Genomic DNA, 26,505 nt, shown 5'->3' with positions numbered 1-26,505 from the left:
TACAGAGAGTGTCCTTACATGTCTTCTGGATTTGGCTAGCATACGTAAGGAACAGAGTTATCCTAATTCAGAATCCAAAGCTTTGCCCACAAGATTTTACCCAAAGAGAAGTCACATTTGCAGGCCACAATAGATCAAATGAGTTTGAAAGAACTAAAGAACCAATAATGACCCTCAGTCAAAGTTTATTTTTCAGTATTAAGCTTCCTACAAAGATTTACAAAACATCCAGCCTCCCCATAGAATAAAAATAAATTCATAAAGCAGCAGAAAACAATCATTTTAAATCCCTAATACAAGTACTATTAAACATTTAAATTTCCCCTTTAAATATGTCTCATTTTATTTTTATAGATGGAGTGTTTTTCTTAGTGCCTAGTTTTATCTCAGGAGACTTTTGCCTAAGTCAATATTTACTTCAATGATTCAGTCAAACCACTAAATAAGATCTTACCTATAGAAGAGCAACAACTTAGTATTTTATTTCAAAAGATGCGAACTCTAAGAACTGGAAAATACGGAATATAACCCTGAATTTGTCCACCCTCATTTATTTGCACTGCCAAAACTTACTATCATAGATAAGCTCCTGTAAAACAATGCCATCACTTCATATTTATCATTCCTTTAAATCACATTAGATTAATAACAGGTTAGGAACCATTCACCACTTGTCATCTAATAATGTGTTTTGAGGTTACATAAAAGAGAGGAGAATATCACTAACATTATTCACATGGATATATTCCTTATGGCATCAATTCTCCATTATCTAAGATAATCTGGGCCTGAGATAAACCAGGTACAGAAAACCCCAGTGGCAGCACTGGTACCGATCCAAGACTCTGGCATCCCTGTACCACATTCCAGTTTCTGCAAGTGCTCATTAGTCAAGCTGGCTCCACATAGATAAGATACAGAAAGATGCCTGAACCAGTAACACGATCTGCTCACAGACTGAATAATCTTTCCACAGATTTTGGAGAGTGAATGATCTTAGCAGAGAGACTCTCAGAAACTTTACTTTTGAAGTCTTAGTCAATGCTCTTGGTAAGGTATGCTCCTTGTCAACAACAGAAGAAAAAAGTGAACCCTTTATTTTCTAATCTTTTTCTTGATTCTGTTGCTTTTCCCAGTGTGTTAAATTGTGCCTTTAAGTTGCAGATGAGGAAAAAGTTGCATATGTAGAGCAGCCATTCTAGAGACAATCAACGAATCCAGGGTGTGATTTTTCTAACCTGAATTATTGATTGTCTTTGATTTTCAAGATCTGTTAGTTGTGCATCTGTTGTTGGAAGACGATTTAAATTACTGTTTAAGCTGGTAGGTATGCCTAATGTGATATAAAATACTAAACGTTTTCCTAGTACGAAGGAGCGTATACCTGCAGTGTGGAGCAGCCGGGGTACCAGAGCCCAAGAGCACCCAGAAAACTACGTGACCAGACATGCAAAAACAACCCGTGGTCCCCACCATCGCACGTGCAAGCTCTCCCCACCACCCCATTGCTTCACCCCACAAAACTGCCCCCCTCCCTGGCTGCTAGTGGAGCAAGAGGAGCCATCACCAGCCATCCTCTGGGCTGGCCACAGCAACCTCTCCTCGCTTCACCCTTTCCCCTGGCGGGGCGCTGCGCTGGGTCCCTCTCTTCTGCCCATCCACCTGGCATTCATGATATCTGCAGGAACAAAATAGCTTTGTGACCTCTACATTTTGTCAGTTTAAGCTGAAATCACCCAGTGGGTTTCAAACCTGTTTGAGGGAGCCAGGGACCATCAGAGCAATCGACGTAGCTGACTTCCTTAGAAAAACAGTCAAATAAAATTAAGCCAAAAAAGGTGGAAATTAACTTTGTCACCTATAATCCCTAATCTCCTAACCATCGAGAAAAGAAGATCCCAATTGTCTGGATGCGCCCCTTCTCACAAAATAACATAAAGTTTTGTATTACAGTTTTGTTACCAATCATGACTTTCTTTTAGCTTTTCCTGTGTTAGTGAGAATAAAGGAGATTGTAGAACAATTTACTTCTCTCTCTGTTGTCATTCAGTTCCTTCCTAGTACCCTGCATTTTGGGGGTTTATATTTTAAATTAGTTCTAATTTTGACATCTGTAAGTTCATCACATTAATGCTTTCTTTAAAAGCGAAAAAAGGTGAAAGCTGATGCATTTCCTTTTATGTTTTTGGAGAGAATTCTCCAGGATGAAAAAACTTCTTGCTGGTTGCATTAGCTAATATTTACCATCTGTATTTGTCATTTATCATAACCTTTGCTCCTGCATTAACTCATTTCTTATTAGAAATGTGCACTTTTTTCATGTTAGATACTATGGCTCATCATTGTGTTTTATCACTGGCAAAAATATTTCAGGAGTGCAGCTGGTGAAACTCTGCTATCTTGGAGCCACATTTAGGGTTTTTAAATAGGTGTTTAATAAGCGTCCCTTTGTTTTTCTATCACCCTTATATAGAAATAGCTCTTTAAAACAATAGACATTATTTTAAAGGGACACTCAAGCACCATGTGAGGAATTCCCTTTCATTACGCACTTCTGATTGTCACATACAATTCTACCTTGGAATCTATGCAGAAAATCATTAAGGACCCACATCCTGCACAGGAGACAATTTTACACAGAAAGCAAGCTTCACAGAGCTATCCACCCTAGTCTTCACACCATTCCGCAGTCCCACCAAGGATGTGATCAGAAGCAAACCCCTTGCAATCTGAAGTATACAAGTTGGCTCCAGACTATATCTAATCCAAGAATGTAAAACTCTCCAGTTCTTGTCCATTACAGCTGCAGAGGAAATAATATCTACCACAGAATCATTGGTGTCCCAGGATCCTATTCCTGCATGTCCAGGAATGCAATATACTTCATCCAGTGCAGTATAACTAGCAAGAGAAACTAAATAACTGTTGTGTCCCGGAAAGGATTCACACAAAATACCTATAAAGGAAAAAAGTACCTAATTGCCAGTGGGTGAATGTTTCTCACAAAACTGTTATTCCATCCTGACCCTTCGGTCTTGATCCTCAAGGAAAACCCACAAACACCTCCTGAAGATGAGCCTGGGAACTACAGGCTCATCCATAACTCCTCAGGATACCAGAGACTTAATAGAGATATTCTTTTTTTACATTTAATAAGCACTCTTCTCCACAGCTAACCTCTCCATTTTCTACAGGTTGTAAAATACCAATCTTTCTTTTGAGGTAGCAAGCTTGCAATTTCTCTCTCTCGCTCTCTTCCCCTCTCCTCTTCTCCCTCTCATTCTCCCCTCGCCCACAGTATGCCCCATACTTCATAGGGACTAATGACCTTTCATTTATAAGCGACGATATAATCGGTACATAATTAACTAAACTTTGATCAATTTTTTTCAATTTGTATTTAGCTTTGAAATCTGCTGCTTTTATTTCAGTCCTGAAGAATGGCTTGTATGCTGAAAGCTTGACTAAATTTTCCAACCAAGACAGTTGGTCTTTTGAAAAAATATTCCCTGTTCCTACAAGCCTATGAGACTAGCTACAGCAAAACTCTCTATCATCTCTATCTGATATTTTATATTAAATATATCTATAATGTATATCAAATATACCTACATATAGTTAAGGTGCTAGAAATGCTACACTTCATGATTATTTTTCAGTTTATAATTAAGCATCCACAGTATGTAAACAATTAACAATACACTAGATACCCTTGTATGACAGGCAAAGACTTAAGGCTGTGCATTTTATTTTCACGTCTCCTGATGTGTGAACAGGTGTGTAGATGTACCCTTGCATTTTGCAGTATTAGATATTTAACTTTATTTAATACTACTAATAAAATTAACACTTACAGCTCATATTTTGATTACCCTGGGATAGATCTTGTAACTAAGCTTTACGTATGTTAAATACATCATCCAGTTTTGCTGTACAAAGAAACAATTAATTGATTATGGCATCTTGCAGTGCTAGTGATATCTATGAAGTCAATGAAAGCTCTCAGTACACATAGAAGAAATAGCAAGTCAAAGCTAATTAATGCAGTGAGAATCTGGGAGAATTTGCTCACTGACTTTGAAATTTTCCACATCTCAGGCGAGCTGATCAAGCAATATTTGCCTTGTCACAAGCTGCAAAGCCGATTATGCACCTTTGTTTTGTATTTGTTTTAAATAGTATTTCCATGTTAATATGTAGTAGTTTCCTAAGTGACCGTATAGTCCCTACTTATGCAGAAATTATACATTATCTTTTTTTTATAGTTTGCAAGACAGTTGACAGTTTTAAAATTTTACATACGCAGAAGCTGAGTAATGCACTCAACTGCAAGTAGTTTTTTGACCTTTCATTCTACAGTAGATTTCAATAGAAGAAACTTCCTTAAGAGATACCTGCTAGAAGAGAGGAAAATGTGCTGGCTAGATATATTTATTAAGCACAGTTTTATAAAAGTTTTTCTTTAATCACATAGAGAAATAAGGGATTTAGAGAAAATAACAGAGTTTCTAGTTTGTTCAGAAATTAGCATGTTGTTTCCTGCTGCACCAAACTGGGAGGTGAGATGGGAGAATCCAAGCAGTATTTATAGAAAATATGCAACCTACTCTTCCTTTAGATTTTTATATGTATCCAGTCAATCTGAGAGTGAATACTATCAATCAGAAATTTATATGGTCCTTCATGAACACACAATAGAAAGACAAGCAATGCAAAAAAGCATTTCCTGTTGTTTTGCTGCTTCTGCTGTTGTTTCTCTGTATAATCTGGAGACAATCTGAACTCTGTAAATGTGTCCCAATTAAATCCAATAGTGTTACAGTAGCACTGATTAATTTCTGAGCTACATTTTTTCCCTTTAATTAGGAGATTACAGAGTTAAAAAAAAAAAGTTCCTTCCAAAATATTAATAGAGTTTGAGAAAACTCTTTTCCAGCTGGCTTTTAATTAATTTGCTAGTCACCCTACATAATAAGGTGTAGTAATATCAGTTAAAATACTTGGTGTCAAACTTTGCCATTGAGGGGATCTACATGGCTTTCAAGGATGACCTTTGATGACCATTACAAGTAAGTGAACATGAAAGTATCAGCCACACGTAGAAACTGAAAGAACTGGAGTCCTGATGAATTCTTCAGATGTATGAGACTGAGCTGTTCTGTCATGTATTGATTCTTCTAAGCATCATAGGAATCTAAACTTAGCACGTTTTAAGGCAACTCCAAGATGCTATACTTGAAAAAGGTATGCAACATGACGAGCCCCACATCCTGAGTCCAGTTTACATTTGGTAAATTCATTTTAAAACAATTCTTTGAAAAATAAATTTATGTGTAGTTTTCTAAGAACAATTTGGACCAACAATTTTCGCACTACACATGAAGCAACAGTCACCTTGTCATATCTGCTCCCTGATACAATGAATGAAGCCTTTGAAGCTGGAAAATGAGGAATAATGCTTGACTAAAGTCAAAGAGTGAATATCCTCAAGTTCAGGACAGACACCCACTTAGAAGACTGCCCATTTTTTAAACAGCTGACCAAAAGATTAACCATACAAATATACATGAACGGTAAGTAAAGAGCATAAACACGGTTGATTCAAGCAGCTGTTTGCTATTAAACTGCATGTTCTCAAGTACCACATAGGTAATATTTGGCCAGTGTAACCCATTGTTTTGGTGAGTCAAAGAAACTGTTCTGCTGAAATAATTGCTTCTGCTCTGACTACCGTTATCACATCTATTTTTCCACCCTATCTTTCTCTCCCATTAGCTGCTGTGGCACCTCATCTATGTCTGGTAAAACAGATAAGTGGTTGTCATCAACCCCACCGCATGAATTACTCATTATATCTGCTTTCTGAATAGTTCAGATGCTCTGAACAGTACATTTCTCTTCCTCTGGACTGAGCAGTTTGTAATACATTTGGTGTCTGTTTGCTGACTAAGGGAAAAGTGAATTCCAAGGCTCCTCTGGGCGCTAACGACAGGCACTGGCTTGTTAGTGCATGCTTTGGTCAACTTATTCAGGGCTGCGAAATTCAATTCCGTTTAGACATTCAACTTTTGTGAATCCAAAGTTCACATCACTTAAAGTTTGCAGTCAAAAAGTCACGTAGTCATCTACACTTTCTCTGCAGTCAGTGGAGAAAGGAAAGTGCCTCCGGAGGGCAATCTTGGAGTGGGATGAATCATGCCCTGGGAATGCCTATCTTTCTGCATTGATTACTGAGGGATCCACAGCAGCCACATTAGACAAGGTGCCTGATTTGTACATGGCTGAGGTGAGATGTAGCCTACTGAAAGGACTATTGTTTAACATGGGCCTAATTCTCCTTTGAAATAGAGAGAGACTTAGGATGGATTGAGCCCGCTAACAGGGACTAGATCTGTGCTGCACTGCAATCAGCTGGAGCCTTTCAGTCACATGTTTTTGATACTTCTAACATTTCCTGCAGTAAGGTCACTGAGAACTTCAAAGACTACTATTGCTGAGTGAAATTAATATTACTGATGGCATTAGCCCATGGACTCCACTTGGACTTTCCACCTGAGAACAGTAAGGAGTTAGTATTTTGTAATGGTGCATAGTCACTAATTAAAATCAGTAAGAACTGCTGGCATTTTATGGTTAATCTACTAGAAATCTTACCTGAAGAAAAAAACACACAAAACATGGATGATATTTTTCTGTCATTTCAGAAAATAAAGGGGTAACTACTTTGTCTTCAGAAAGTTAAAATGCTATTTTGTCCATTTTTGTTTGGTTTTGCATTTTCTATTAAAGATATTCAGGGAAAAAAAGCATAGAAGTACCCCTAAACCTGTATTAGTACATGTGCATGCAAGAGTACAAACATAAGAAAAACCGAACAATTCAGGGGACATTGTGGTCTGAAATTTGACTCCCATTTTAACTTAGGAAATAAACAGTAACAAGTTTACAAGTAGTAGAAATGTAGAATTATAGTAGTTAAGATTTCAAAAAGTAAAGTAGCTTGTTGGTATCAAATTTGTTCATTTGGTCTCAATTTGTGACTGAGAGCAGAAGTGGTGACAAATCATTGGACTTGTAAACTTTGTTTTGCTTGTATTCAAAAAGGCAATATACAGAAACAAACTTTTTTTACAACATAAACTTTGGGGTTTTGTCCCTTGGTGTTATATCTATATACTTGGATCCTGAATTATATTTACCTTCCCAAAATAAAAAGAAAAAAAAGTGAATGGAAAAGAGTTAGTGCAGTGAGAAAAAGCAGACTGCTTGTGGATGATAAAGGATCTATTTATATATTGTTTCAATAGACCAACTAATATGTCTAGTAAAAACAGACAGGCTTTGATGTATAGAAGCCTGTTTTCAGATCTAATAAAAGATATTACCTCTCCTTACAAGATTTGGCTTGCTTATAGCCTTATACCATCCTGGCTACAAGACAGTGCTATCGCTCAAACAACATCATTAGTACTACTAACCTCCCAGCTAAAGTAATAGTACTACCAAAAAAGTCCTAATATGAGTTAGTTGATATTTATCAAACACATATTTTAATGCATGTAATCGCTCAGAAAGGCTATAAAGCTACATATAATACGACACGGCATAAAGTTAATCTACGTTAGCTTGTGAAATGAACTGTCACAGTGAGATAATGGAATAGCAAGATAATTAGTTACCAAAACCTAGTGTTTTCACATCAGCAATGTAAATTGAAATTTTCTTCTATTACTGTTCCATGAACAGACAAATAATGTTTTCTACAGAAGTGTTTGAGAATGGGAATTATTTTTGTAGGTAATTGGCAATAAATGTAGATAGATGAGAAAAACTTCCTACAATGAGGGAAAGACTGGAGTGACAGAGAAACACATAATTAAAGTTTCCAAAACACTACTGCTCTGCATGCTGCAGTGTTAAATTCCTCTCTAGGCTGAGAAAAAAATAATTCTTCAAGTTCCCAGAAAAAATAAGAAAAACGGTTTTATAATATTACAAACTTTACTTCCTTTCTCATGTTTTGTACATATTTTTAGATTTAAGCTTTTCTGACAAGCTCTTTTATAAAGCTTGAATAAAACTACTGATACAAAATCGGAAACGGATCTATGCTTTGGTTCAAAACACATTATGATGTTTGCTTCAACTGTTGTGGTTTACTCTTGAATAATCTGCTTCCATTGTTTCTTCCTCTCTGGTAGAGATCATACCTCTGCCTTTTTTTCCTTCCAAAACTGCATTAGTAGCCTTTCCCCAACTAAACTACTCTATTCTGAAATTTTTACTGGTTTCTTAATCACACTGGTTTCATATGACACTGGTTTCACGTGATCCTGTTGTCTATCTGTCCATGTGCCTGTCAGTTCCCCATAAGCCTTTCAGCCAATTTCAATAAACTTTGAAAGAGAGATCAGGGCTTTCAAAGAGAAGTTAGTTCCTACAAAAAGAAAAGTTAATTCCTACAAATTTTATGAAGAGTGACAGGAAAAGGAGGAAGAAATGCAAAAGAAGTGCCTCCACTGAAGGAAAGGCAAGTAGAATTTAATTATGATACATCCTGCTTGCTATTTATTAGCCAGTGAATCTCCTGAGTAGTTCAGCATATGTTATATTTACTCTGGTAGGGATGCAGTTTGGGGTGGAAGGAGTTGGGGTATAAGATGCTCATTTGCAGGAAAACAAGCTTCTCTTGTTTCACTGCTCATACAGCAACTCTTGTTTTTAGAAACCCTACGCAAGAGAAAATGACCATGATAAAACTTGCAACAGACCTAATTTTGTGGACAACAGTCCCCCTCAAATCTATACCAGTGCAATGACAACCGCTCTGTGTGTCGATGTACATTCAGAAAAACTGAGGAAACTGCGCTAGCTCATGAATCCACAAAATTTCTTAAGGTTTGTTGATAATATTCTCATCTAGGACACTTAGGAAAATCACTGGCAAGTTTTAAGAACAGTTCCCTTCTTCTCTCCTGCTACTCATAAGGCTGGAAGGAAGTCAGACTTCTTCAAGGTTCATGTGGATGAAGAGGACCATATGGTTGTCAAATCAATTTGTTGAACCCTGTCCAAATCCTGTGAGACTGATACATTTCACATGGACACCACATGGTTTATCCGAGGACAGTTAGGCTAGGAACCAACTAGACAGGAAAAATAAACTTTCCTGATTTGCTGCTTCTTCAAAATATGGACAAGATATACTTCTAGGCCTGTAAATAGAAGTTTTTACAACCAGTCTCTTTATGTATCTTAAGCATTCGGTAAACACACACAGCATTTCTGCTTATGTTGCTTGTTTAACCCTGTTTTGAACAACTAAATGAATAACAGCAAAATACTATACTCTACTTTTCTTGTCATAAGAACTATTCATAAAGAGACACAATTCTTTCTTCAAGTTAAGTGACGACACTCAAGTTAAGTGACCTAATGATTTCCATTTAAGTGTGCATTCTTTTGTAATTGTACACACGCAGCATAAGTTCTTGTGTTTAATTGCTTCTACAGAAGTTTTCAAGAGTGTCATTACACTTACTCCAGCAACAATGTTAACATCTCATACAACATACAACTCATATAACAACTCATACAAGAGGGGAAAGATGGAAAGTTATGACTATGGAGAGAAGTCTTATACTGATCTGAAGAATATTAATTACAGCAAGCTATGTCAGTAGAAATGAAAAGGAGATGTCCATACTTGACCTTTATTCGTAACAGAAAAAAGAAACGGCATCATCCGAGAATAGTTTTTACTACATATGGATACATTACTTCTATAAGAATATTTTTTACTATTTTTGAATGTTAATTTATATGTACAGTAAGTGCTGTCTGATATCTCATGGGAAACCTCCCCCCATCCTACTAAACACAGGATAGGATGGAAGGTAGAGGTTCCAACTGAGTTTTGGAGTATTTAAACAATGGTTATATTTTTAAAATGCTGTATTGGGATTCTGGCTTTGTTCCATATGGAAAGGCCTAAATAGATGGTATACAAATATAGTAACTATATGTTAAATACTTTTAACCAATGTCAGTTATTTATTATTAGAATACCCTTACTGGGCTTTGCTTACTAATTTAAGGGATACACAAGGCAAAGTTCTCACTGAGATTCATGGCATTTTCCTACCAGATACACTAATTACTTCTTTACCATGTTGCCTAGAAAATGCAAACATGTCTGGGCCCCGGGACCCTGGCAGCCCTCTCTGTCCCTGCCCTGGCCCTGCTCTGCGGGCGCCTGCACGTCCCGTGCCTGCGGCAGCGCCCAGCGCCCCCCAGGGATGGGGCTGCCCCCGGGGCCCTGACAAAATATGTTTCCTCATGCTAGCAATCCCAAGGGCTGGGAAACATTGTACGCCTTTGAGATCATCTTCCTTACGCATTACTTACTTACCCAAGTAACAGTACACAGCAATATACCTGCAGAACATGAATCTGAAAATATCAGGCACTGACCCAACGTGAAAACATCATTTCATAATCTGTACTATTTTATTACCACTACAGTGTAATTACATTTTACATTAAAAATGATAATTGTGAAAAACAGAAGACCTTTTCTGAAAAGGATGATGCCCTACAGTTCTGTTTTGTACAAAATGATGTGTACCCATGCATGATTATTGCCAAAATACTAAACGAAATATGTGCTGTATAAACCAAAGACTCAGGCAAGTGCTAAGTATTCTTTTCCTTACTGGCACTTACACACAGGCTTAAATAAATTAATGAAGAGCTATGTAAACCAATAGCACTACTCATGTGCTTAAGTGATTTGCTGGATTGGGACCAAAAATACGCTAAATTTTGGAAGCTTGATCATTGACATGACCCCTTAAAACACTTAGTGTCCAGGCAATAACTTGTTTGATTTTCAAGCACTATTTTATTCTCTTTTTAATATAAAGTTTCTTATCTGCTATACTGCCTATTTTGCTTTCTAAAACTTAGTAGATATCACACAATGCAGTGTTTAGCTGGCTGAACTAGAGGAAAAAAACAAATACATATTTTATTCATAAACATAAATTCTTCTGTAATTTGTAAAATAATGGCATTGTACAGAATATAATTGATTTAAATTTCGCTCACAAGTTAGAAAGGAAGACCTAATGTTACGGAAATATCATATAAAATATATGTTAAATCTTGGTACTTTTTAAAAAAGAATTTAGAGAGGCAAATGCATTAGGAATATCTTGCAATGAGAAATTATCCTTGGAGTCTTCTGTTTTTTTTTTTTTTTTTTTTAATCTGTTGATTGAGGTGAAATCATAATTCTGGAATGTTTGATGCAAACTAGATTTGGCCATTTTTCAGGCAAGCTATATGAAACACCTGTAACACTTCAAGGAACTCTGTAAAACTGACCCAGATGACTCTTATTAAATACTGTCGACTTTGTTAAATCACTGTCTTATATCAATAAAATATATTGCTGCTTCTCTCTTACAAGTGAAGTGCATCACCCATCTGCAACATATACAGTTAAGATTTAGCATTTGAGGAATAATTGCTGAATAAAGGACAGTGCTGAAGACTGCAAGCAGCTCCACACAGGTAGATATAATAGAAATCAATGTTGCCCTGTGTTTCATGGACCTGCCGTATGCTTTAAGATAGACACTTGGAAACATAAGCTTCAACCAAAATATTTTACAGTGTATAAATAATGATCTTTTATTGGTCTGTGGTAAAATTCTGCTTTCTCTCTTACGTTATTACTCTTTTATGCTACTGAGTTGCAAAAGTCTAGAACATTACTCTGTGTGAGCAACTTCTACTTAAGTTTTATTTTCATCTGAGGAGCAGCATAATGCAAATCAGAATTTACTGGGGATAAATGCGTTTATTAATATAGAAAGACTGTGAACTCTGAATCCTTCCTTCACTGAAATGTTTCCTTTTTCATTTCTTTTGGTTTGGTCAATGAACAGCATAATCAGCTGTTTTGAAATTAGTTTCACTTTTTATTTGATATGCTGACTGCAATGCAAGAGCTGGGAAGACTGCAGGGAAATGCTTCAGTTCCCCACGTTTTCTCACTCAATTAAAAATGTTGCAAAAGTATTTCTAATCTACCAAAGCTTATGGATACAGGCAAATGAACCAAAATGACTACTGAGGAATAAATTATTCTGTAATAGGTAGTGTGAACACTTATTTTAAAACAATTAGCAAGTTTTGTGAGCACCTACTGACTTCTCTCTTCATACCATGGAGCCTCTGAAGTCCGCAATTTATCTAATCCATATCTTTTTGTTTCCATAGTTGCTGCACAAAGATAAATTGGAAATACTTATTTGCAGTACCAAAAAAAAAAAAAAAAAAGAGAGAGAGAGAGAGAGTGACAATCTTTTCTGAAGGAAAAACAATGCTTGGTAAAATGAGCCAAAGCAATCCACTCAGAGAACTCTGGAACACAGCTAAGGAAAAAGCCCAGGTGAACAGGAACTGGCATACTTTTTGGTTGAACAGAATAGAAAGAATTCCACAATCAGAAGTCTTGTGTGTAGTTTGCTTGTTTAGTAACCATAAAGTGCCATTGCCATTCCAATATCTTCTTTTATTTGGTGCCATAAATAGCTGTCTACTTCAGCCTATCGTGACCTTTGATTAGCACAGCTATGAGCAATTGCTGGTCTGTCAAAGCACTTTAGAATATACTTTCAAAACAGGAAGGAGGTATAATATAATAGTACGATAATGAACATGAAGTAATTTATTTTTTCCCACACAAATGCAAAATTCCTCTTATATGTCATTATATGGGACAATATCACACTTTTTCAAGCCATAACTAAACTAGAAAAATACCACCAAGGCCCTGGAAAGCTGAGGAGAAATTAGTTCTTAGTTTGTTCCAAATCTAAGTTTTCAATTAAATTAAACAAGGCTTCTACTCCTCTTGGCTGAAGGAACCCTTTCACACAAGAGGTCTTGCTAAAAGTTGTACCAGTATTGTTTCTAGAAGTTTTGTTCATATCTTGTTTTTTTGTTGAATTTGATGTGAACTGACAGACAATTTGTTGGTGGACAATTGCCTACATTATAAAAATCTACTGATGTGTCACTATTTGGCTCTGCCAAAAAAGCTGTAACAGTTAGAAAGAACATAATAGTTATTTGGCATATGTTATTAGAAATTGAGTTCTACTTAATTATAATAAAAAAGTGAACACAATAAACACAGCACTTTACTTTCAAGAGTCAAAAGCTGTCAAACTATATACAACTAGAATTGTTTGAGGTGTAGTCACGCCTCTGCAAGTCATCAGAAACAGTCCGAGCCCAAGGGAGAGTACTGAGCCAGGAAAGGAAAGTTAAATGCATTATAGGTGCAGTAATTCTAAACAGCTTCCCAGGAGAACAAAATGGATAAATTGGAAATAGGAGGAAAAGCCGAAAACAATCGGCTAATGGACAAAAAAAGGCAAAAGGAGGCCACAATAAAATGCTCATAAGTATGAAAATCATTGAGATAAAAGGGCTGTTCTTTCTGTGATTATACATATTCTTAAAACACACATGAATAGGCTTACATTTGCACGCATTTGCTTCGTGGTGATGGCTTGCTTTTATTGCTGGTGAAGAAAATACATGTAAAACTATTCTTTCAGTAAAGAAACTGTTGCATTTGTACAGTGATGAGGCAGCTGCATCCTCTGTTTTGTTCACTGAGTGGTTAATGCAAAGAAATACTTCAGCTTTCCTTTCCAAATAATAAATCCTGGTGATTACCAAAACCCCACTAACTCTAACTTTGTTAAAATAGGAAATCACACTAGATATCACCACTTGGTGTTGAAATTATGGCTTTTTACAGAAAAACACCCACCACAGCTCCCACAATGAGCAACCGGTATTTCAGTCTTTGTGATTGCAAGGTCCAAAAGATAAACATTTTGCACAAGAGTTAATGCTGTTAGCCCTAGCCAAGATCTTGAGCACATTCCAACCCATGTGACCTAAATTCCTCCTGTGTTTTCAGTTGGATACTGTATTCTTCACTTCCTGTTCTGAAATTCTTGGATGATGTTGTTAAAACGAGACTTTGACCTTGAAATACAGCTAGGCAAAGAAAAAAAGAAAAAGAAAGAAAGAAAAAAACAAAAAGCCATTTCAGGTACTGAGACCAAGTTCCCCGTGTCTGCCAAACTGTAATTTCACAAGACACGATTTCCTATTTTTAAAAGTTTTATTTCCCTGATTGGTATATAAAGCATATAACCAGACCCATGATTCTACCGACTCCATAGTTTGAAATAACAAAGTGAATAAATATGAACACACGAAAGGAAGAAATAACAGCAGCAAAGGATCTATTTGGCTGTTTCAAATCGCCGGTGCCCCTTCGCCAGGTATCCCCTCCGACAGAGACAGCACTGCAGCGAAGAATGCAGTCGCCCCTGCGTGTGCCTAGGTCAGCTCGGAGTCCCGGCCGAGGATCGCTGTCTAAACAAACCCAGGGACGGTCCGCAGGCCTGAGGCCTAGGTGGGCAGCGCTCCGCAGCACCGCCAGGGCCGCCGGCCATCGCGGGGCACCTCCGCACCGCCATGACTCCCCGTAACGGCCGCCGCCGCGACGCCCGCCTCAGGCCGCCAGCGGGGAGCCGCGGCGCCTCCCCCCGCCCCCGCGGCTTTGTCCGCCCGCCCGTCGGCCCCAGGGCGGAGCGACACCTCCCTCCACTGCTCCACGGCCGGCACCGCCGGGCCCGCGCGGACGCGCCGCGGGGACGCGCCGCGGGGACGCGCCGCCGGAGCGGCCCCGCGGCCTCCCCCCCCGCGGGGCCCCGGCCCGCCCCTTCCCCCGCCGGGCTGCGAGCGAGCGAGGCAGCGGCCGCGCTGACGTCATTATCCGGGCCCTACGCGGCGGCGCGGTTGGCCCAGCGGGTCACAATGGAACCCGCTCGAGCCCAAGCGAAATGAAACGGCCGCGCGCGCTGGCGCGCGCGCCCCCGTCCCTCCCCCCACCCTTCGCCGGTCACCCGCCCGCGCACGCGCTCAACCACCCCGCGCCCGGCGGCGACCCTCGTCGCGCGGCCCGCACGCGTAGGGGTGGGGGCAGGCAGGCGGTCTGCAGCCCGTGCCTTGCCGCGGCGGCGTGAGTGACAGCCCGGGGGGAGGCGGGCAGGCGGTCACACTGTTTGGGTGGCGGAGCCGCCGCCGCTGCCGCGCGAGGTCAGAGCCTGCGCCGCGGGCCGAGGGCTGCCGGCGCCGCCATATTGCCCAGGGCCCCGCGAGACTGAGCTGTGCCGCTGCCGCGTCCGGCCTCCCTCCCCCTCCCCGCCCCCTCCCCCGCGGCACGCACGGAGCCGTCAGCGCCGAGAGCCCCAGCGCCCGGCCGGCCCCTCCGCTGCCACCTTCCTTCCTTCCTTCCTGCCCCCGCGTGCGGCGGCCGCTGCCGCTCAGCCGAGCCGAGCGGAGCGCCGGGCCGCGGCCAGCGGCGTGGGGTGCGTGCGCGCCCCCTCCCCCGCGTGTGCCCGGTGCCCGGACGGGGCGGAGCGGAGCGCGCAGGCCCCGGCCAAGCCCCAGCCGGAGCCAGAGCCCAGGGCTGCCGGGCAGGAGTTGGTGACGCAGGAAAAACGCCCCGGCGGCGCCGCCAGCACCGGAGAGAGCGGAGCGGAGCGGCCAGGGCCAGGGCCGGGATCCGGCGTGCGGGCAGCAGCGGCGGCTCCAGCCTCCCTCCTCCCGCCGCAGTACCCAGCGTCCGCCCGGGGGGGAACCGGGGAAGCGGAGCCGCCCCCTCAGTCAGCCGGCTGCACGCCCGGGATCGCGGGGCCTGGCATGAGACTCTGTTCTGGCTGCCTGGGATGAGACAGCCCCCGGCCGCGCTTCTTCGGCAGCACGCAGGAGGGCACCGGTCCGTCGCAGCAGCAGCCGCGGGAGAAGGGGACGCCGTGCGGGGGTGAGTGGCGGAGCGCCGGGCCCGGGCGGGGCCGCGGCCGGCGCCGGGGCCCGGACGCGGCAAGGCGAGGCGGAGCGGCCGTGTGGGTGCAGCTGTTGGCGCGGCCGCTGCGCCGAGGGAAGCGGAGGGAGGGAGGCGCTCCCTGGGGATGGGGCTCCGCGAGTCGGGGTGCGGGACGCTGGGGTGCGGCGGGGAGGAGGGGGCGAGCCGGGCCCCGGGAGGCGGCGAGCGGAGGGCGCGGGGGGGGGAGGGGGCGGGCGTAGCTAGCGGGCGGCGGCAGCGCCTCCCTCGCGGCCCCCGGCGTGTGGCCCTGCGTCGCCCGTGTTTTGGAGGGCAAGGGAAAATGGCTGACGGCTCCTCATCCTCTCCCCGGGCTGTCGGGGGGTAGGAGCGCCCCGCGCCCCCGGCGGGGCTCGGCCGCCGGAGCCGGCCCCTCCCGCCGCCGCCGGGGCCGCGGGGCCGCCGCGGGAGCGGGGCCCGGCGGCGGCGCCCCGCAGCGCTGCGCCCGGCGCTGCCCGCCCGGCTTCTCGCTTCCCTTCGCACCGAACGCCATTACTGAGGTGGAGTGATTGGAGCCGCGTAGGCCCGGGCGACGCCTGGAAATAAGGCCCTGCCGAGGCGCTTTTCCTCCAGCCTCCGTGAAAACCACCAGCACCAGCTCATTCATGCCTGCTGTAAACATTATTAACACGTAGGCCACTCCTCTAGCCTGGGCTTCCAGCAGGCCTGTTTTGCTGAATAAAAAGAAAAACCGCTCGTCGCTCTTTTTTTTTTTTGTGTGTGTGTGTCGTCTTCCTCTAGTTCGCCCTGCTGCTTCTCTGCGAAGTTATGTCTTAGGGCTCGGCTGTTGTGACTTATTTTAGGAAATATAACGCCGGTCCCCTTGTTCGAGGTGCGAGGCAGGGGTGGTTGGATGCGATTTGGCCACAGCTAGTCTCTGTTATTATCCTCGGGAAAATCGAGGATTTCGCCAGTTGGGTGGGTTGCGGGGTGTTTATGCTGGTGATCGCACTGCTAGTGTGTGCTGTCCCGCTTGGTGTGGTGGTGTTTGTATACCAAGAGAATAGCTGTTGAAAATTCTTCGTTTCATTCTTAAGTAATTTTGTGCTCATACAAACATCCCAAAGTGTTGAGGTGGGTTTTAAAATGCCATATTGGATTTTCAGATTGCTCTTTAAGAAGTCCAGTAGAGTATTTTGAAGATACACATTGTACATACACATAGTTGTGTTGTGTAGAAAGGAAAATTTATTTCAGAAAAGAATTGTTCTAATTAAATGTCAAAGGGACTCCCAGGCTCACTGTAGAGATATTGTGTCTGTCTCGCCTGTCTTTATGCTGTCTGTACAACTTGATTTATATTCACAATTCTGCAGTCATATTCCCATTTGTGGATGTTTGTATCAGTCCAAAGACCCTCTGAAGTCACAGGCTCAAAGCAACCACAAGGCCCACTTGTGCTGACCTAGTTGCACAACTGGGGCCTACATTTTTAAAAGCTGTTGAATTTAGGTATTAATATGCTGTGTTAAATATACTAGTGGCAGCACTTGTTATGACAGACTGACTAGGTAATCTGTGTTTTTCTTCAGGCCTGTCAAATGCCCTGCAAATAGATAGTAAAATTGTTATGTTTAGGAAGGAACTAGTGAAGGCTGTTTGGAGGATTGACCTTCTATTGACTATGGAATTGTAATGGCATCTCTAGTAAGAAAGATTAGGGGTAACTGTTGGAAATCTGTAGGCATTTAACTTTATTCTTGATCTTTTAAGGTTTTACTGCAAGAAGTGGGCAGGACTCCCCACCATAAATGTTTCTGGTTAAATAATACTTTTTTTTTCAGCAAAATCAAAGTCATTTTAATTTTTTCTGTTTGGGTTTTTAAAATTACTCCAATTCTAAGAATAAAAATTATGTTTTTTCCTTGAATCAAAAGAGTACAGTAGTTCATAACAAGAATTTTGGGGAAGCATTTAAAATACATTGATCTATTGCAGAATCTGGTTCAGGGCAAAGGCTGGATACCCTGTACAACAGTGATACTTAATGATAGCTTTGAACAAAAACCATAATCTTAGAATGAGCTGCAGTGCAGGAAACTCCAGCATCAGGGTTTCCCCCCCCCCCCCCCCCAGGGAGGGGGATTATTGTTAAAAATAAAGGTGTACGATTGTATCATAGTAATTTTTTTTCCCTCTCTCTTCAGTATCATTTGTACTTTTCTTCACGTCTTTTGTGTAGGTTTTCTAATAGTATTTCTTCTGGGTAGCCTCTGTCTTACTCTTTCCAGATTGCTGCTTCATGTCTTGCTGAATTTGCCTTTATGGTGGTACTTCTGCCCGTTGAATTGACAAGGAGGTTACATCTGGAGGCGGTAATAAGTAAGGATAGTGGTAGCAAAACTGTTTATTGTTTCCATATCTCTAGAATGCAATTGCCCTTATATGAATGTTTTGTTTCCCACATCATGATGAGTTTGAATTCAAAAACAGACGAATGCAACTACTCTTTATTGTTAATGCGGACTGTTAGGTTTATGCATTTTAAATAAAATGCTGGAATTCTTACAAATGAGACTCAGAATAGACAAAACTAGTGGATAAGCAAAACTAAATAGATGCTTAAGAAAGTAAGGATACCTAGCTATAGTACTTTTGTTCCAACACATCTTAAATTTTAAAATTGAAATTAGTGTAGGCATTTTCCAAAAGGTATGCTTACTTTGAGTAAAAATAAACAGAAATTCAGTTATTGATTAGGTTGAACAAACAATATAAAGTAACTTTAAAGCTATGTTTCTGTCAGGTATGTATTGGGAATATTTCTTCAAGTTCCATAGGAAATACTTCCCTCCTTCCCTCTCCAGTGTACGTTCAGAACTTATTTTAAGTATGTGATTGAGCTCTATTGTATTAGGCAGCACTTTGAATATCTTTTTTCCCAGAAATGCTGTTTTATATTTCTTGTTAGTTTAAAACTTGTTGGTATATTTTGAAAACATTCCAAGCAGGTTAACCTAATTTGCGAAGTAAATGGATCAATGTTGTCCCTTAAGTTTTTTTTAATCATGCTTTAAGTGTGTGGGGGAAAAAAAATCACTTACTCTATTTCTGTTATTTACGATCATGGACATTCTTTAGTCAAATTAATAGTCTTATTTATCCAGCATGCAGCTGTTGTGGAGACTGATGTTAAATGGTTCTTCGAAGATTTAAGAAACTTTGCTGGGATAATGTATTCACTTGAAGAGCTAGCTATACATGTTAATGTCGCATGTTTTTATGTCCTTTAGAAAATTCTTTTCTGGATGTTAACATTAGTATTAATGTAAGCATGTGGACATGGTTTCTCTTGTTCAGGAATCACTATTTTCTTTACAACGTGGATGTGTCTGCTCTTGAAACTCTTTGCAGCAGCATCCAGTTTTATTATTTGTATCACTCTTGTTTCAACTTAGAGCTCAAAATTTAAAGCTGTACTTTAGAGCATGTTATGGGAACTTAACTTGATAATGTCTATCTATTTTTGTAGTATCTCTCTCTTTGCAAAACTGACAGTGCTGGGTACCATTGCTGTAGACTTTCTGTATTTCATACATGGTGTTGTGTATAAATACATGATTTTTTTTTAAACCTAACTCAACTTTGTTATGCATGCTCTCTCCCTGATGCAAACCTAATGAAAACAAGAAGAATTAAAAATTAAGCTATACTACTCTTCCTGCCCTTTACCATTAATGTAGAACATTCGTCACAACCTTAATTCTGCTTCCCTTCCATCAGTTTTCTTTAATAGGTTCTTGTTGCACAATATCTAGTAGTTGCAAATATCTCTTGCTCAGTGGTCTAGCCAAGCAGTTGGTTATGTTTAGGGAGAGCAATTTGATAAAGCTTTGTTTTGCAGAAAGGTATTTGAAAGAAGTGATTCTCCTGTAGCAGAGGCAAGGGATGGAAAGAAGCTCTTTCATGAGTATATGCTTGCATGTAATAAGATTTGAATTTTTCTGTGACTGACCTGGGAAGTATGAGTTACTTGGATTTGCATGTTATAAGTGGCAGTAACACTTTTCATATATTAAATCTAGTTTTTGGTCTCTTATTAATATAGCGACATCTTAAAGCTCTCACACTGCTCCAATAAAAACAGTGTTTCATGAGTCCAGCTATCTTAAAACAGTTTTGTTGTATGCCTCTTAACAGAGAGTTCTGCTTTGCTCAAAGCTGTAGCATGATTTAGGAATATAGTTAACAAAGGTTCCCTCTGCACTACTTGATAGAACTGTGTTTTGACTTGGATCTTGTTTCCAGTCTTGAATGGATGCACAGTTTCAGAAAATCCTGTCTATCATGACTTTGCTTGCTTAAAATGTCAACTACGGCATTTCTGAGAAGTTTCATATGTCCCCTCGACCCCATTGTGTACTTTAAGCACTTTGGTAGATCAGGTTTGGTGAAATCTTTTAAAATACTGAGCGTTGGTAAGGTTGCAGGAGAGCTGTTAATAATTTTCCCCGCAATAGTAGATGACAGAAGGAAAGTAAATAAGATCTTAAAGTTGACAGTTGTAATTTAGTGTAAAAACTCTTTTAAGGTAGCTTAACAGTACAGCCAGTTCCTTTTGCGTTTTTCCATGTGAATTTTCTGATATTTTCTCCTTTTTATAAGAAGTCATTAGTTGCTCCCTCTATTTTGAGTTGATCCTCAGTTTGCTTGGTATCAAAGATTTTTGGTTGCTAGCTGTTGACATGTTTTCAAATAAAAACTAAAATGTTGGGAATAGAAAACATTTGGATACATGTTTTCATAGACTTGCTTTTTAAAAGAAACTTGACTGCTTTATGTTTTGCTTAAAGGATAATTTAATATTAGTTGTGAGAATGATTTATTGCTTCTGGTTCACTTCTTTTTGCTATTACAATTCCAGAAGGGGTCCGTAGAATGTAGATTTAAAATAACTTGGTCACGTTTTGAGTGCTAATATTTGAAACTTTATTCATGAAGTTAAAATGTAGACTGTTTTAGTAGTAATGATTAGCATCAGGAATGTTAGCATGGGATACTTTCAGTTGTAGCATCCTTGATGACTTGTTTACAAAACAGTATATAAGCATGTTCTGTGATTTAGTTTTCATTCCATATGTAACTGCTAGCATGTTCTGTGATTCTCTTACATGTAAATTACAGCTTTTTCTGCTAAATTGAAGCTTACTGGACAGTTTAGCAAATCATATTGTTTGATAGTTAGCATTTAGCCATGAATTCACTCACAGGAGGGGAATTCCACATTGCATCACTTCTTAAAGATGTACATCTGTGAATGGAGAACTCTAACAGCAGAAACCTTCTTCCCAGATTTTTTTTTTTCAGCTAAGAATATATTCAAGGCAAGACACAGTAACCTCTATGTTACTCCTTGATGTTTGCTCATGTCCTCTTCCCCTTTCTGCTATGAACTCTAAAATATTCCCTAATATTTTTTTAACAGAGCAGTGTTCAAGGAGTGAATGTCAGGGCTAACTTTTCATTAAGCTTCCATGCAAGATATCCACTTAAATAGTAGAAAATTACCCCGGAAGAGCCTTTGTTTTAGACACAAAATACCATTTTATAACAGCTAAATGACAACATGGCATGACATAGAAATACACTTTGCATTATAAATTCCGTAGGCCTCAACTCTTAAGACATTTGCTTGCTGCTTAACTTCTCGCCTAGCTTCAGTGGAACTAGATGTGGGCAGAGGAAAAGGTTGAGAAGGTTTTTTGTTTGGTTGGTTCTTGTTTTTGCAGGGTGGTCTTAGCTATAATGCTCTGAAATGGTGAATGAAGAAAAAGGAGATTGTTTAGAAATGTGTTCAGTAAAGAAAAAACAGTAGTAATGTATGCAAAATAAGATCCCTCTGTTACCAAACAGGCTTTTTTGGTTGGAGGGGGGTGTACTTATTAGCACTGTGGTGTAGCAGGATTGTGACAGGTTGTATTGGCTTTGGATGGAATTTCAGATTTTTGTCCCTTTTTCCAGAAATGAAGATTGACAGTGAGGGAAGACAAACCATCTCTCTTTCTTTTTATTTATTTTTTCCCTCCTCCTTAATTTAGGTTTGGAATGAATGTTGTTGTCAAAAGATATTGGCATCTGAGTATGTGAGCCTTGTATCTTTTGATGTTTAATTTTTCTGCTGTTGAACCAATAAAGTGCTTCAGTGTGTTTTTATAAGTTGCAACAGAATGAGTCCATGAATTTGAATCTTAGAGGAGAAAAGTGGATCAGCTTAGCCTAAATTTTAAGGGAATGGAGATTGAAAGACCAAAATTTTGATAAACTGAAAGCTTAAACCATAGTTTTGGTTGCTGTTAGACTTTGTATATTTCTGATTTAGAAATGATGTGTTAATTGTTCAGTGAATTTCTGACCTTTTTTAAGTGTTTTTCTGAATTCTTTAGCTCTGATAATTACTTTTTTTTTTTTTTTTTTTTTTTTTTTTTTAAATTGTGGCATAATCTCTCTGGAACTTGAAGGCAAAACCCCAGTGATTTTTTTTTTTTTCCTCTGCAGTTTTAGGCTCCAGATTTGCACAGCCTTCCATGTGCCTTGACTTGACTTCCAGGCAGTGCTCTGTTATCTCAGTGGGACTTTAAGATTCCAAGTGCTCTTCCTTGCTGCTTACAGATGTTTTAAAATATATATGTATATATACACACACACAGGTATACGTACAATGTTTTAAGAAGAAACATACTTTTTTTTTTGTAAAGTAGTAATGTCAGATTCTTTAATGGTTTATATCTATCTTGCTCTTCTGGAGTTTCTTTCAGATAGTTCTGGTAATGATAGAGGAAGATGACCTCTAGATTGCATGGAAGTCTTTTTATTCTTTTAGCAGTTTATCCAGATCACTGCGGTTGATAGTTTATTAGGGATCTACTGAAGACATAACTTGAGACATGCATTCCCATTGTGACTCTTGAAAAGCCATTAGCGCCTTTGCCTTTTCTTCCTTGTTTTAGGACTGGGAAAATGGTTTGAAATTTTTTCATGAAATGAAAAGCCTCATTTTGATAATGGCAGTAGATGAAGCAAGTTCAACATAGTGATAGTGAAACCTTGCTATAAGTTAATGTGCTTTCAGCAATAGAAAAAAACATATACTCAGGATTAGCCTCTGGTTAGCAAGTATATGACTGAGGGTTGTGGAATAAGTGAGAACCTTAACACTTAGGCCTGCTGCTTTGTCAGGATAAAGGAGAGTTTGGTGATGCATCCTGTGATGAATTTTTCTTCACGTTACCTCCCTGATAATAGAACAAGTATTTAATACCAGTAGCGACTTCTGGGTATGGTGCCTGGAAGCAGCTGAATAGCAATAATGGATGACCAGTGTGTTGTTAGTTTCATTTTGTTGTTGGGAAATAGTAGGCAAAAGGAGAGTTTGATTTGGAGGTTCAAATGCACTGTGTTGTCATCCTGCATTTATACTTTGGAAGACTATCTTCAAAATTATATACTATCATAGAAAATTTAGAGTTTACAAAGCTGATGGTTTCAGGTCTCTGAAGACTTGTTGGGGTAGTTGGGCACTAATGAAGGTGATAAAAGATAGTGTATAACACTTCTAGAATTAAAATCCTACTCTAGATGATGTGCTGTTTAAAAGTTTTCTGCTTGCTTAGGTGTCTCTTTTAGGCAGGAAGATTGAGATGTTGCAGAAGTTGTGTGTGTTACCTAAACCAGCAGCAAGTTACTAGCAGTTGAGAGCAGAAAACAAAAATCTCTCCTATGAGAGCTGCTTCACATTTTGAAGTCTAGTCTTCCATTATACTATACCTGAGGTACGAGTTGAATTTTTTTCAGTGTTGATGAGCCACCATGGTTCCTTGTGAGTCTGCAAATATGATAGATAACAGTTGTTCACACTTATGATGAAAAAAAGCTCTTTACTTTTACTCTGCATTATTCTAATTTCAAAAGCTTGCTTTAATGAATTTGTAATTATACATTGCTTACCTTCTAAATGGCAGTTGCCTACCAAAATTCTTTATTGTTCTATATCCAAGATAATCAGCTTCCTTAATGTACTTGACACATGTAAGTTGTTTTCTCAGAATTTCTGTGCCAGAAGCAAGAAATAACTTAATAACCATGTTAAAGTTTAAACAGTTTAGTTGCGACAGTTTTTCCATCTGTAGAAATTAGAAAAATTATTTGGGGGTACATTTCTGTTGTTGATGCATAGACTGGTACAGTAGGCATAGAAAAGGCTTTTTTATGCTTCATTCATAGACTCTGGAAATGTTTTTCTCTTAAGATACTTTCTGTTGTTATTGGTTAATATGATAGAAAAAGGGGAAGTTTTTTGTCTCAATTTTTAGATTGATCCTAGCTGTCTGCTTAGTCTAGGATTAACTGTTTGGCTTTAAAGAAACTCAGTGCTGAGATTTTATTAATCTTGAAAATTACTGTATAGGCTTTTACTAGTTTATATTTTCCTTCCTGGGTATCTTCTGTTTAATCCATTCTTTGTTTTCCTCTTACAGTTTTTCTCTGAAAAGGTTTCCTGAGAACTTAGAGTACCCAGTTGGACTTTTGTGTACTCTCTCATGCTTCCATGTTCCTGTATAGCTGATGCTTTGCATTCCCAAAATTGGGTGTATATATTGGAGAGATTTTTTTGGAAGAAAGTGCTTTATTTACAAATGACAACTTGTCACAGGGTATATAATCAGCTGGGGGTTTTTTGCTTTGAGTTTTTAAATGGGAGGGTGATGTTTGAGGTACACTATTTTTGCTCAGAAATTTGATAGCTGCAAGTGAAAAGTCTGTTCCCCCATGCTCTCCCCCGAAAGATGAGACAAAAATAGAGTTTGGATAGGAGTATTATTTTTTTCCCTCCCATCTCTAGTATATATTATTTCATCAGGACTTGTGGCTTGTCATATTTCAGAATAGATTCCTGAACAAAACTAAAAGCTCACATTTTTTTTAATACTTTAGTCATTCCAGTTGAATTTTCAGTTGGCTCAGTGAAGTTTCTTGAAAATTGTGTGGTGTGAAAAGCAAATGATGCAAAGAGCCTTGAAAAATACACAAGTCATATAATCTAGTTAAACATTTTACAATTTAAAGGAGAAATTATAGCTTGAATTGCAGATAGTTTAAATGGAGATTCCTCTACATTTACATGAAGAAGGAAAATTGAGCCGTGTGAGAATCAAGCTTGTCAGTACAACCCTGTTTTCCCCTACTTAATTATGAACTTTTCCTCCATTGGATCCTTGACTCATTCAGTTTGCAATATGGGTTGAGTTGGATTATTGTTCAGTATTTTACTGTTGCAATTCACTGTGTAAATGCATGTGTTAAATAAGTCTAAATCCTCTGCTGAGTAGATTATTAATCCATTAATGAACTTCATAGGTACTTTCATTCTCTACCTGTATACTTCACAAACATTTATGTATTACTTCTCACATCACGCTGTAAATTAAAATGCTTGTGTTGTCTCGTTTTGTTGATGAAAATTGACCTACAGAAATTATAAACATCAAAATTTCTTCCTATCATAAGGTTTCTCCAGACTTTTGATATTTGTGTGCTAGAGACACCTTATGTTGGCTAAAGTTGCTTCATGCTTCTTTACTCTTCCTCTCAGTTTAGCCTCATGTGTCTCAATAGCCAGAAAATGAGAGGAGGAAGATGAGGGATAATCTGAAAAATCTGTGGTTTGTCTCACAACATGTATGAACAGGGGACAGAATTCAGTTCTTAGTGGTTCTATATAGGTGTCTTATAATGCTGTGACCTCCCTTCAACTTCCACAGTTCTGTTTCTTGTCTTGTGAAACATCGTTTAACTTCTGCAACAAATAAGGTATGGACAGTTATTCCTTCTGGTGTCTCAGTTGGTTACTCTCCGTCCCGAGGACTGGAAATAACTTCACTTTACTGGAAATTAAATTACAGTAATTACCCTGAAAATCCCGAATTATACAGGAGCAGGATGACAAATTGAGCCTTTGACAAATTCAGAGAGCATGTATCGGGAGTCTCAGTCCCTCTCCCTTAAACACTTATTGCACTGAAAGTAGTGAGATTTTTGACAGTCATAGTGGACACTGCTGTTGTACTCTTACTCATGCTCTGTCATCTGTAATTCCCGGGGGTTTTTGACCTGTGTCTCTGGATCATGTTTTAAACTGCAGCTGTGTTTACAGTTTCATAACTCTGTTCTTTTTTCCCTCTTTATCAGCAGAAGTAAAATCTCTGCCTGCCTCTGTGTTTTGCATTTTCTACCTTACCTGTTGCAGCTTTGTCACCGATTTACTGTACCTGTGGTCACATTATTCAAAGTGTACTAAGTTCATTTTCCTGGCTCACTGTGATCAGAATGCCCTCTTCTGTTATGTGGTCCACTGGCTTTATCTTAATTTCCAGGGCAAAGACACAGTTTTTACATTCCCCTTCTCACACATAGCCTTGATTACTCCAGCTATCTTCTCTCTCTTTCTCTCTCTCTCTCTTTCTCTCTCTCTCTCTTTCTCTCTCTCTCTCTTTCTCTCTCTCTCTCTTTCTCTCTCTCTCTCT

At 39.8% G+C, this 26,505-nt stretch overlaps 1 protein-coding gene and 1 long non-coding RNA gene across 5 annotated transcripts in view; both read left to right on the top strand.

Annotated features, from left to right (window-relative positions):
- LOC112992551 (uncharacterized) overlaps positions 1–2,027 on the top strand; it is a 44,380-nt gene extending 42,353 nt beyond the window's left edge. For all 3 annotated transcript variants that reach the window (XR_010385104.1, XR_003261559.2, XR_010385105.1), the window contains one exon: positions 6–2,027. This is a non-coding gene — a long non-coding RNA (uncharacterized LOC112992551). The remainder of the gene's footprint in view (positions 1–5) is intronic.
- Positions 2,028–15,188: 13,161 nt separating this feature from the next.
- Positions 15,189–26,505, top strand: part of USP9X (ubiquitin specific peptidase 9 X-linked) — a 110,905-nt gene continuing 99,588 nt past the window's right edge. The window contains exon 1 of one of the 2 annotated variants that reach the window (XM_064497482.1): positions 15,189–15,925. The gene's annotated coding sequence lies outside the window, so the exon portion shown is untranslated. The remainder of the gene's footprint in view (positions 15,926–26,505) is intronic. The other variant, XM_064497474.1, reaches the window with a different exon arrangement.

This window comes from Dromaius novaehollandiae, chromosome 1, assembly GCF_036370855.1.
Source record: "Dromaius novaehollandiae isolate bDroNov1 chromosome 1, bDroNov1.hap1, whole genome shotgun sequence".
In the NCBI taxonomy this organism is placed as follows: domain Eukaryota; kingdom Metazoa; phylum Chordata; class Aves; order Casuariiformes; family Dromaiidae; genus Dromaius; species Dromaius novaehollandiae.
The sequence above is the reverse complement of the archived record's forward strand: the minus strand, read 5'-3'. Positions and strand labels throughout refer to the sequence as shown.